Genomic DNA, 11,140 nt, shown 5'->3' with positions numbered 1-11,140 from the left:
CAGACTCCTCTAAAGACTAGACACATGGAATGTGTCGCGATCACTACTGATCTTTTCTGGAAGTTTCATCTTGTGAGCAATGGTCCCGATCCCTACCAGGATCTCGAAAGGTCTAATATACCGGGGGTCCAACCTTCCACATTTTCCAAATCGCATCATGCCTTCTCAAGGCGAGGCTCCCATTAAAGCCATACTTCTTATCTCAAACTCCTACGATTTTTGCCGCTCGTCGGCGCGATCTTTCTGTATTCTGCGGGCTGTCTTGATATGATCACATATCTGAACGATATTGCCTCTAGTTTTTCCTGAACCGACTCGGGCCAGTAGATTGTTTATCTTCGGTCTCCGTTTAACACTACGGGGGTCGACTTATTATGTTCCATCTAAAGCTTCACACGAAGCGATTTAAACAGCGGTGTGATAAATACTGTTGTAGGAAAACTCCACTAAGGGCAAGTGAGTGTTCCAACTTTTCATAAAGGTTCATCACATAAGCACGTAACATGTCCATACAGTCTGCATCATTCAGTAGCTCAGTCCATCTTCGTTAATATTTAAGTTCTTACGATCAACGGTGTGCCGCAACCCTTGTGATCAGTAAAGGTTGTGCAACTTTTTCTTACAGGTAATGATGTCAAGTTTGCGGCACGCAATTACTGTATCTAGATCAAGGTTTCTTCTCGTGATCCCTTAATCAACGTGACGTGTATGCAATGTCGTGGTCTCGTTGCATCGACGCGCAATCAAGACTTTGTCGAGAAGCGTCACATAATTGCAACTCTAACTCCTTAGCTCTTGATTGCAGGGTTGGCATGAATTTCATTCTTATCCACCATGTATCCTAAAGTTCTTACCTTGCGAATTCGAAATCCGCCGTTCGACATCCTAGCACATAACTGTTCTTTCTCTAAGAGTCGCAAGGTAATTTGCAGATGTTGCTCACGACCTTCCTTGGTCGTTGGGCATATAAGAATGTAGTCAATAAATATAATCATGATCTATCCAGGTACGGCTTACACACCTGATTCATGAGGTCCATGAATATTGTCGATGCATGTGTTAAGCCAAACGGTATGACAAGGAACTCGTAACGCTCGAAGTGAGTCCTAAAGGTCGTTTTAGGGATATTTCCTTCTTGTATTCGCAGTTGAGGACATCCTGTTCTCAAGTCGATCTTTGAGTGGTAGCTAGAACCCGACGATTGGTCTGTTCATGTCATCAATCCTTGGCAAAGGATACCGATCTTTGATATCCAATCCTCTGGAATTGATGCAAAGTGGAAACTGTCAACTTTCTTCTCGTGCCTTTTAACTAAGGACACTATGTCCTTAATTCCATCTCGGAGTAGTAGCTAGGACCTTGTAGTTGTTTGACAAGTCATCGGTTCTCGGTAAGGGGTACCGATTCTTGTTAGTTAGTTGTCTATCTCCCTGTAACCCATGCGTAATAATTTTCTCCCTCATTATTCCCTTTGAGTTCCTCTCAGATTAGGCTATGTACGTGTCTAAAACCTGTCGTCCTGTTTCCTAACGAATAACACTGGGGCTTCCCAAGGTGAGAAAACTCGGCCTGGTAGATTTTCTCTGTCTAGCAGCCCTCACAGCTGCATCAGAGGCTCTTGTGTCTCAGACGAAACTAGTTGGTAAGGCATTATCTTGTCACTGGTGCCGCTTCTGGCATGAGGTTCATCCTAAACTTCTCTCGTCGTTGAGGGGGGGGTATTCTTGGCAAGTTTCAGGAAAGGCTTCTGGAAATTCCTCCACCACAGGGACGTCTTCAGGCTCCAACTCCTAGGCCTCCTTATCGGCAACATGAGCTAGGAAGGCTATGCAGTCTACTTGGAGGTGTTTCTGTGTCTCTTCGACCAATGGGAGATGTCGCAAACCCACGGTCCAGTACCCTTGCACCTATTGCAAGAAGGTTGTATACTATAAGTGTTTCATTATTCACAAGAGGGATGCGACTGATTTTTCCGAACAGCTTCAGCTCTATACTTGGATATCCAATCCATGCTGACTATCGTATCATGACTTCCCAAGTCAATGGTAATAGAAGGTTCCGGCCTTCTGGGTTCCCAAAGCATAATCCTTAATCGTCTCGTCTGCTTAAACTAACCTTCTATAAGCCAATTCTAAAGAATACGGGACGCTTATTCTACTTGAAACTAGACCAAGCAGTTTCTGAAGTTCTAAGCATACATGGTTAAAGTTGGTGCCAGTATTAATCAAAAATAGATGCATAAGGTTGGTTAATAGGGAACGTACCCGTAACCACATCTGGATCCTGGTGTGCTTCACGAGCTCCGATCGTGAAGACCCTTCCTTGCTTGGTTCTTCTTAGGGCAATCTTTCCGAAAGTGCCCTGCTTCACCACATCTGTAGCAACCTGGTACTCTACCATTATCTCTTCCATCTAGATCCTTCGCCGAACAGGCGTCCTTGCTGTGCCCTTCTTTTCCACACTTCCCGCACATAGGCCTCAGACATTGGCCTTTATGGCAAAAATTGCATTCCTCGCATCTCGGCTTATTCCCCAAGTATATCTTACCACCGGCCTTATTAGTGGCTCCATAAGCCTTCCTGCCATGGGGCGGGTTCACTTCCCTTCTTTTGTTAGCTTTAGAGCTTCCATAGCTGACTTGGGTGCCTATCTTTAGGTTTGAAGACTTCCTTTTCTTGTTGCCTGATGACTCCACATGAGTCTCTTTCTTGTTATCCTCAGATTCCGAAAATTTCCCCATGCGTAGAGCTTCTTCAGTAAGAGTGACACTCAAATCGATAGCCTATGCGATGGTTGGGGGCTTTGAGGTAGTAACCATGCTCCTAATTTGATGTGCAAGTCCCCAAATGAATCGCTCAATCCTCTTGAATTCCGGCTTGACTAAGTAGGGAACGACCCTAGACAAGTCATGAAATCGCTGGACGTACTCAGAAATCTCCGGCCCATCCATTTTCAAATTCCAGAACTCCACCTCAAGCTTCTGGATTTCAGCCCTAGAACAGTATTTCTTCTCCATCATTTCCTTGAGCTCGTCCCAGCTCAGTGCATAAGCAGCTTCGTCACCGAGGGTTTGAACCTGAAGGTTCCACCAGGAGAGTGTGCCATCTAAAAAACAACCCTGAGATAAAGGTAACACTCCGTTGGGGCGAACAGTTACTCATTCTCAGAACGGAGTCAGTCTTTTCTGCCCAACGAACAAATGCAACGGCACCTCCCGTGCTATCAAAATTCAATGGCTTGCAATCCAGAAACTGTTTATAGGTGCAGCCACTTGGAGGGTTACTTCCAGAAGTGCCACCGCTGCGTTCAGAGCGGATGGCTTCATGCTGTGCTATGGCTTGGGAAATGCGCTCATTGAGTTTGGCCTTAGTCAACGTAATGGTGTCCGTGTCACGTCTGGGCGGCATTTCCGTCTGTCAAAATGGTAGGGAGTAGGTTAGACAACATTCCATAATTGTCTTTGTGGTACATAGTACCATAAGCAAACATGTAATCACCCAATATCACATGCATATATAATCAACAGTGTACGAGTGAGGAAACAATTACTGAGTTTTCATAATATAAAGGTAATAGTGATTTTTCCTCCTACGTTAGCTTTCTTTGGTCTTTAGCTTCACAAGACGGGTATACTTTCCCAGAGATGGGGTTGTTTATCTAGGGGTGATAGAGAGTGTAACGTCACTGAATCTTTTCCCGCGTGTTATCCATCTTCACTTGCTTAAATATCGGTTCTCAAACGTCTCGTACATGGGTAGAAGTGTCAGACACGAAGTAGGAAAAGACAAGTTTCCTACTTTATAAAGTGCTAAAGCAATGGTCTAGGTGTTGTTCTACTAGATGAAGGTGTGAACACCTATAGATTATTTTTGGGGTGGTGATCATTAGCTCGACCCGCAGAGTCCACCAGGATTTCCATGCACTACAAGTCGTTATTATGTGGGTCCCCGTAATAATAAATTGTCTTGCATGGTCACCCCAACTTTCCCTCGTCCAAGCAGATGATCAACCAAAGAGGGGACACCATTGTCCTTATACCTCTGACGTGGAAAGGACCATTGCAGTGGTCCACGCGCTGTCATTCGCTATTGTTATGCGCAAACATGCACGATGATTAAACGAAATAGGAATAAGGAGAATTCCTAGTAGTTGGAGGGGCACCTTCAAGATGAATACTTCATCTTCCTTTTCTGGTCAAGTGCGTTGTCAATCTCGCTTCACTAAAGCCGCAGGGACCTCGTTCCTCTGATTAAGAAGTTGTTCAAGGTTGCCGCCTCTGCCTCGCCGTTACTACCGTAGTCAGGCACCTTCACGATCGAGAGGGAATAACAGCCATCTCCTATGGAAGCAAGCTCAGAATCTCGTTTGGTAATCACTCCAGCCATGAGCCTTGCAATGAACGCGAGGTCGATAGCTTCATCGTGCGAGTAAGAATAATAATAGGATTCGGAGTCGAAGGCATCTTATTCACGTCAACAATTATTCCGTACACTTATTCGTATGTACATATCAATAAACACGTATGTTACTTAGCATAGGCAGGAAAATAAAAGCATCATATCACATATAACTCTCGTTTATCCTTTGGGGGGTCATTTTGTCTTTGGCAAGTCTAACTTGTGTAGACTATGCCTTAGTTGGCACCTTATTTTGGGGTATTCTCGTCCCTACTAATGTCCTTGCCTTGTCTCTTCTTTGAAAAAATGTTTGACTCATGGATCTTGACACTTACGTGAATGCAATGAAAAACCTTTTTTTGTAAAAATGTTTTTGTGAGAGAATTCTAGTGATTGTAGTCTAGACTCGAGAAGGAATCCTAGTTCACTACAATCGAAGCTCTGATACCAAACTGTCACACCCTGACTTTTGCAGAAGCGTATGATGTGTGACTGGTTTAATATCATTGCATTCAATCATAATAAACAACTACATGATCAAAACGATGTTCATCCATTCATTAAGTAAAAGTATTACAAATACCAGTTATTTAAGTTTCAAATAAAACAACCTTCGACTAAGATACAATTCAACAAAAGTGGATGACATCTTAAACTTGGAATTTACTTCTAGAAACAACACCTGCGCTCAAGATCCATCTTGTTACCTGGAATACATGTAATTTTGGAAAACATCAACAAAAGTTGAGCGAGTTCATGCGTTTTGTGTGAGTACTGGCAAACTTGTAAACTTTTGAGAGACTCCTTTGAAAACAGGTATGAAAAGTGTGTATGAACATACCAAATAAACGTTTTACAAGGACATTAGAGCATGTGAGGACATAGGGAGCACTCGAAATGAGTAGGCTTATACCCTTGTTGATTTCCCTCGACTATGTCGATTTCCCTTGACTATGTTGATTTCCCTCGACTATGTCGATTTACCTCGACTATGTCAATTTCCCTTGACTATGTCAATTTCCCTTGACTACATCAACTTCCCTCGACTGGGACACCGAAGCACTCAAGTGGTCACAAGTACCATGAGTGGGGTTCGGCCGTACCCGTTAGATCTAATCTCCGTCCCTAATTAAGAATTAATGGCATTTCAATATTTAGTCTATGCTCACATGATCTAATTAACTCATTTCATACTGTTTAAACATTCGTAACATGTATTCCTCCCCCGAGAGTTATAAAACCAAAAACAGTTAAAGAAAAGGGGGAGCATGAACTCACTGTTTTGCGTCTTCGGTACTCGTAACCCAAATCTCCTCAGCAAACAAGACTCCCTACAATGTACTAGGGTCTATTAGACGAACGGGCCGTGCCTTGCCTTGCCTTAGTATTTATGTTTCTGGGTTACGTTTCTTTTATGCCTTCAATATTATTCCAAGTTATAATTTCTTGTTAAAATAATAATTATTTTAACTTTAAATTATATTTAATTTTGGAATAATGGTTAAACAATATTTTTGTAACAATACTTCTCAAGTATTTATTTTCGTATTTCCATCCCAAGGATGGAGGTATCTCATACATGCTTATTCGTATTCTTGTATTTGTTAAGTATGCTCTTACTAAATTTTTAATTGATTATTCCGGAATATTGAATAAATATCCAATATTTATTTCCAAAAATAATGCATTCCAAGAAAACATATATTTTTTTTACTTCCGAAAATAATATATTTTCTTCTTGTTGAAAATATAATATAACTTTTGTAATATTTACAAAAATCATATTTCATTTCTTGTATCAAAATATTATTTGCCAAAGATATATTTATGACGGTATCTTCCGGAATATTTTGTAAGTTACGTTCTTGCGTTTGGTTTCATAATATTAAGTGTGTAACTTATATATTTATTCCTTGTGATTTTTGGTAGTATTTTTGGATTGTAAATTTCTTGGTATTTGTTAAGGTATATCATTTTAAATCCTAAAATACTATAACTAACACACAAAGTATACAAATAATCACACACAATGTGTCTTTAATGTAAATATATACTCTAAATACATTTTTATCCATTTTTATTTATAAAAACCAACCTCCAATACTTGTATTTTTGTAATAAAATCTATGACAAAGTTTATATTGAAAACCATAGTTAAAACACTCTTGTATGTTCTTGTTTAGAAAATATTTTTCTAAGTGTTTGTATTTTTAGAAAATTTCGCCATAGTTTCCCCTAAAATGGAGGTGTCCATGCTATCCAAGCATATCATTTTCTTTTCAAAAATCATCACAAACAATCAACAATCAATCTACACTTACCAAGTGCTAAAACAAAGCTATCTTCATAACAATCATGAACTTGAATTTTCATAAAAACTTGTAGTAACTTGGTATTGTTTTTAGTAGACTTAATTACCCTTTAAAGTGTATTTACTTCTTTAAAAATCTCATTCTTGAAAGATTTAAATGTTTACAACTTACTAGATGATTTTTCCAAAAATCATTCTCTTGAATTTTTCTTGTAAACAATGTATTCTTATACTTGTTTCACCACTAGAAACATGATTAGTTTCTTTTAAACAATGTTCATGTAGATCTTTGTGATTTAACTTGGTTTCTTTGGAAAATTATTTTAGAAATCATCCACTCACAAGACTAGTGTTTTGTTTAAATCATCATCACATGAAAACAACTCTTATTATTCAAGTTCATGTAAACATAAGGCATGATGATCTTGGTTTCTCACAAGATCACCAACTCAACTTACTAGATCATGTGTTTAATCACAATCTAGTAGGTTTCTTATGATGTCTAACATCACTAACACAAATAATCAATCATCAAGAAGCAAATAAACACAAATCAACAAGTATTCATATGTTTATAAGCTTATGTTAGAGATTTATATTTATGTTCCTTAGTGTTCATCAAGATTATCAATGTTCATCATCTTTTAATCATCAAAATATGAAATAACAAGAGATCATAAGGGCCTTACTACTAGCACAAGGATAGGAAGAACACTTGATGTTGTAGAGGACAAATGAGGAGGATAAAAGCAATCGGGAGAGGTCCTTCAAGATCCACAAGCTTCAAGCTTCCTTAAACACCTTTTACACCTTGAAATGAACTTGGAATGGATGGGATTGAGTTGAAAATGATGGTGGTGGTGGTGCTAGTTCTCGGCCGAGAGAAGAGAGGGGGAGAGTTGAGGTGTTTTGTGTGTGAGAAAGATGAGGACTCATGCTTCACTTATAACCATCTAATGTTATTACCCCATGGTTCATATGTCTTCAATAGTATATGACAAGATCTTAAGCATATCTAAGAAAGATCAATGGGAGATTTAGAGAAATCTTGTAAGATTTTGGAGGTGGGGTCACATAAGTGACCGTCCACTTATATGGGTGGGGGGGGGGGGTCTTGGTTAGGTTTAAATGGGTAGTTAGATTTCAAAAGTATAGTGTTTAGTGTTTAAGTGTGTTATATGATATATAGTGTGTTAGGGTGTTCGAGGATCATAACTAGCTCAGAACATTAAAACAATGCTTCTAGTATAATTTTGGTGTTTCGGGTAATGTCCGGTTGTTCGGTTAGATACCGGTTCGTTAAAGTGTCAAACTATACCGTTTAGTGATCTTTATGTACCCTTTTGTGACCCTTTTAATTCCCGACACTTAGGAAAGCATTCAGGACCATTTAGTCATATTTTTGCATGTAACAAACTTGTTAAAATGCTGAATTTTGCTGATTTATGCAGAATTCTGCACTTTATGTGGGTTTTAGGCACTTTATCTATCACCTAGAAAAGCAGTTTTGTGGTCCTTACTTCCCTACACACTATACTAGTGTAGTACGTAGTCTCTAGCTCATACTGGGCCTCAAAACACCGTCTGTCTATGTACTGAACTCCCGTCAGTGCCTTTAGTTTGTCTGATAATGGGGCCAATTCTGTTTTGTGCACTATTAGAACTATATCATGTTGCATGTAGTAATGATAAAAGTCTTGCAACCTGAAATCCCATTATATCTATATAACAGTAATCAGAAATTTATTTGTCTTGTAAACTAGATCATGCACAGTTATTAAAGCACAGATTACTGTTCAATTAGTGTACGGAATGTACGGAAAAGTGACAGTTGTCACATATATAGAGTAGGTCGGGTGCCAGACCCCATTGTTTTTAAAAAGATTGTAATAGAATCGGTAACTAATTTTCTAAAGGACTCCATAAAAATAATAAGATGGATACCATAACAACAAGATGAAAGCTGGTGGAGTGGAATTTCAAGGTGTATGTTACTAACCAAGACCCTAGTTTGAGTCTAGAAAGAAACGTTTTTTGATTTTTGATTATTCCTTCTGTTTAAATGTAAGTTAATAATTCAACGTTTTAAACAAAATAAACATTCAACATAGAGCAGACCTATTTTTTAGTTTTGTAACTTTAGTTTTGTTAATTTATTCTTTTTGTTGTTTTAGTATTTTTTTACTATGAATTTTCATGTAGAAATCAGATTAACAAGTAATAATCATATGAATGATTCTTGCTTTTTCTTGCCAATGTTCCAGTGAAAAATGTAATTAGACAATTTTAAAAGATAAAACTTGTAGAGAATTACTTTAAAAATTTGTAACTAGACATTTTTAAGAAATGAAACTCGTAGAGAATAACTTTAAAAACTTATAAGTTTTGTTTTCATTTTGAATGACATCGTATTTTTCTTGTGTGTTTTCTAATAAGTAATGATTATATATTAGACAATAATACTAATTATACCTTATTGATATTAGTTTGATAGACTATATTACCCTTAATAACTAATAGAGGTTTCCTCTTATGTGTATTTAAGGATATAATTAGAGAGAGTTAAAGGTTGGACTCTTATCATAACATCACTAATTTTGACTTCCTCTCTCTCCCATGATCACGAGTTCATCAACTTAGAACTCCTAAATCCCATCAATCATATACACTCTAAAACGGGAACCAGATCAAGATGACTAACATGTCGAACTCTATGGCTGCGTCAGTTTTTTGATTATTTGCTAACCTGAATGCTGTAACAGGTACACATGTTATATGTTTTCCATTATGTACTTATAGAACAGATCAACATCTTACCCATAGTTCTCTCTCCACCCTCATTCCTCAACATCCGTTGTCACGTCTCTTCTCTGTACATCAACTCACATACGCTCTCCAAGGACACCCGTCGAAGATGGTCTTGTTGTTCAGTCAATTTTTTAAAGTGTAAAACTAGTTTTTTTGCTTGGATTTGTGAAAGTAAATGTTACTAGTTATCTTGTGGCGTAATTTCAATTGTTTTTTAAGGTTTCAATCAATCATTACATGTGGGTCTTATGAGAAAATTGAAATGTGGCCTAACTCTCAAAACGTTTTGGTTGGTTCAATCATGTAGTTAAGTTAGTCGGTTTAATGTGCACATTTGTCAAATAGAGTCTCGTTTTGCTCCACATTTTATAGTGTCAGAACACTTCATAAAGTACACCTAAGCATTTAAAATTACATACGCCTTTTCTTTTAATTATTTTGCTTAAAAATCAAAATAAAAGATTTTATTTAATTAAATATGCTTTCATCAAATTCATCTAAATGAATTCCATTTTCGGTTTAAATTTTAGAACAAAACTAATAGAAAACAAATGAATATAAATGAAACCCACTAAACAGTTGAAATGAGAATCACTTTTTAGCCTTTCATTATGAAGTAGATAACATGAGGGGATGGTTTATAAGAGGTTGGATCTTGTATAAGAATAAAACCAGGTACGAAATATACGTAAAAGGAAGGAAGAGAAGGACAAGTGTCATTGGCAGCAAGGGTAATTTAGTTATTTCTCCTTTGAAACTGTCACACCCTGGCTTTGCGGAAGCGTGGGTTTATTTGGTATGACTTCTTAATACCATAGCAACAATCATAACAATGCTAAATGATAAAAACATGAGATATTCATCCATTAATAAAGTTTAGAAAAATCCCATTTTTCAACAATCACAAAATAAGTTACAACCCTTAACTTGATTTAATTGAGTTCATAAAGACTTAGCAAAAGACTTTAAACAATACTAGGTTTAGAGATATGTAACCCGTCCAGGAAGAGGTTACACCTTCTAAACCCTGGATGACTTCTTTATTTAAATGAAGCTTGAAAATACGTGCATACCGTGCCAGATCCATTAGTTCCCTGAAATACATGTAGTTTGAAAAGTCAACATAAAGTTGAGCGAGTTCATCTGTAAGTGAGTAGGTATAAACCTTTGTAAAAATATCTGTATGTATGAAAATCCCTGGTATGTAGCAATTAACGAAAAAGAGATCACCATGGGTTGCAAAGCCAATGATATATGTGAAGTGCTTTAGGAAGACTCAAACCTAGCAGAGTTTTGCGTCGGGCTCAAAGTCACCACCTGGCTCATTCAGCGAACTCAGGAGTTGGGCTCGCTACACCCAGATAGATCTACTGCTAATGACCCTCGGTCCTACATTGAGGATTAATGGCTTCCAGTTCCTGCCTACCCACTCACATGATCTAAGTAGTAACCCGCCTTACGCTAACCATACCATGTAAAAAGTATTCGTAATCATAGTAACATGTATTTCACCCCCGAAGTATAAAAACTGAAAACAGTTAAGAGAAAAGGGGGGACATGAACTCACAGTATTGCGTCTTCGTTCTCGTAACCCAAATCTCCACGGCAATCACGACTACCTACA

This window comes from Helianthus annuus, chromosome 11 (assembly GCF_002127325.2).
Source record: "Helianthus annuus cultivar XRQ/B chromosome 11, HanXRQr2.0-SUNRISE, whole genome shotgun sequence".
NCBI lineage: Eukaryota > Viridiplantae > Streptophyta > Magnoliopsida > Asterales > Asteraceae > Helianthus > Helianthus annuus.
The sequence above is the reverse complement of the archived record's forward strand: the minus strand, read 5'-3'. Positions refer to the sequence as shown.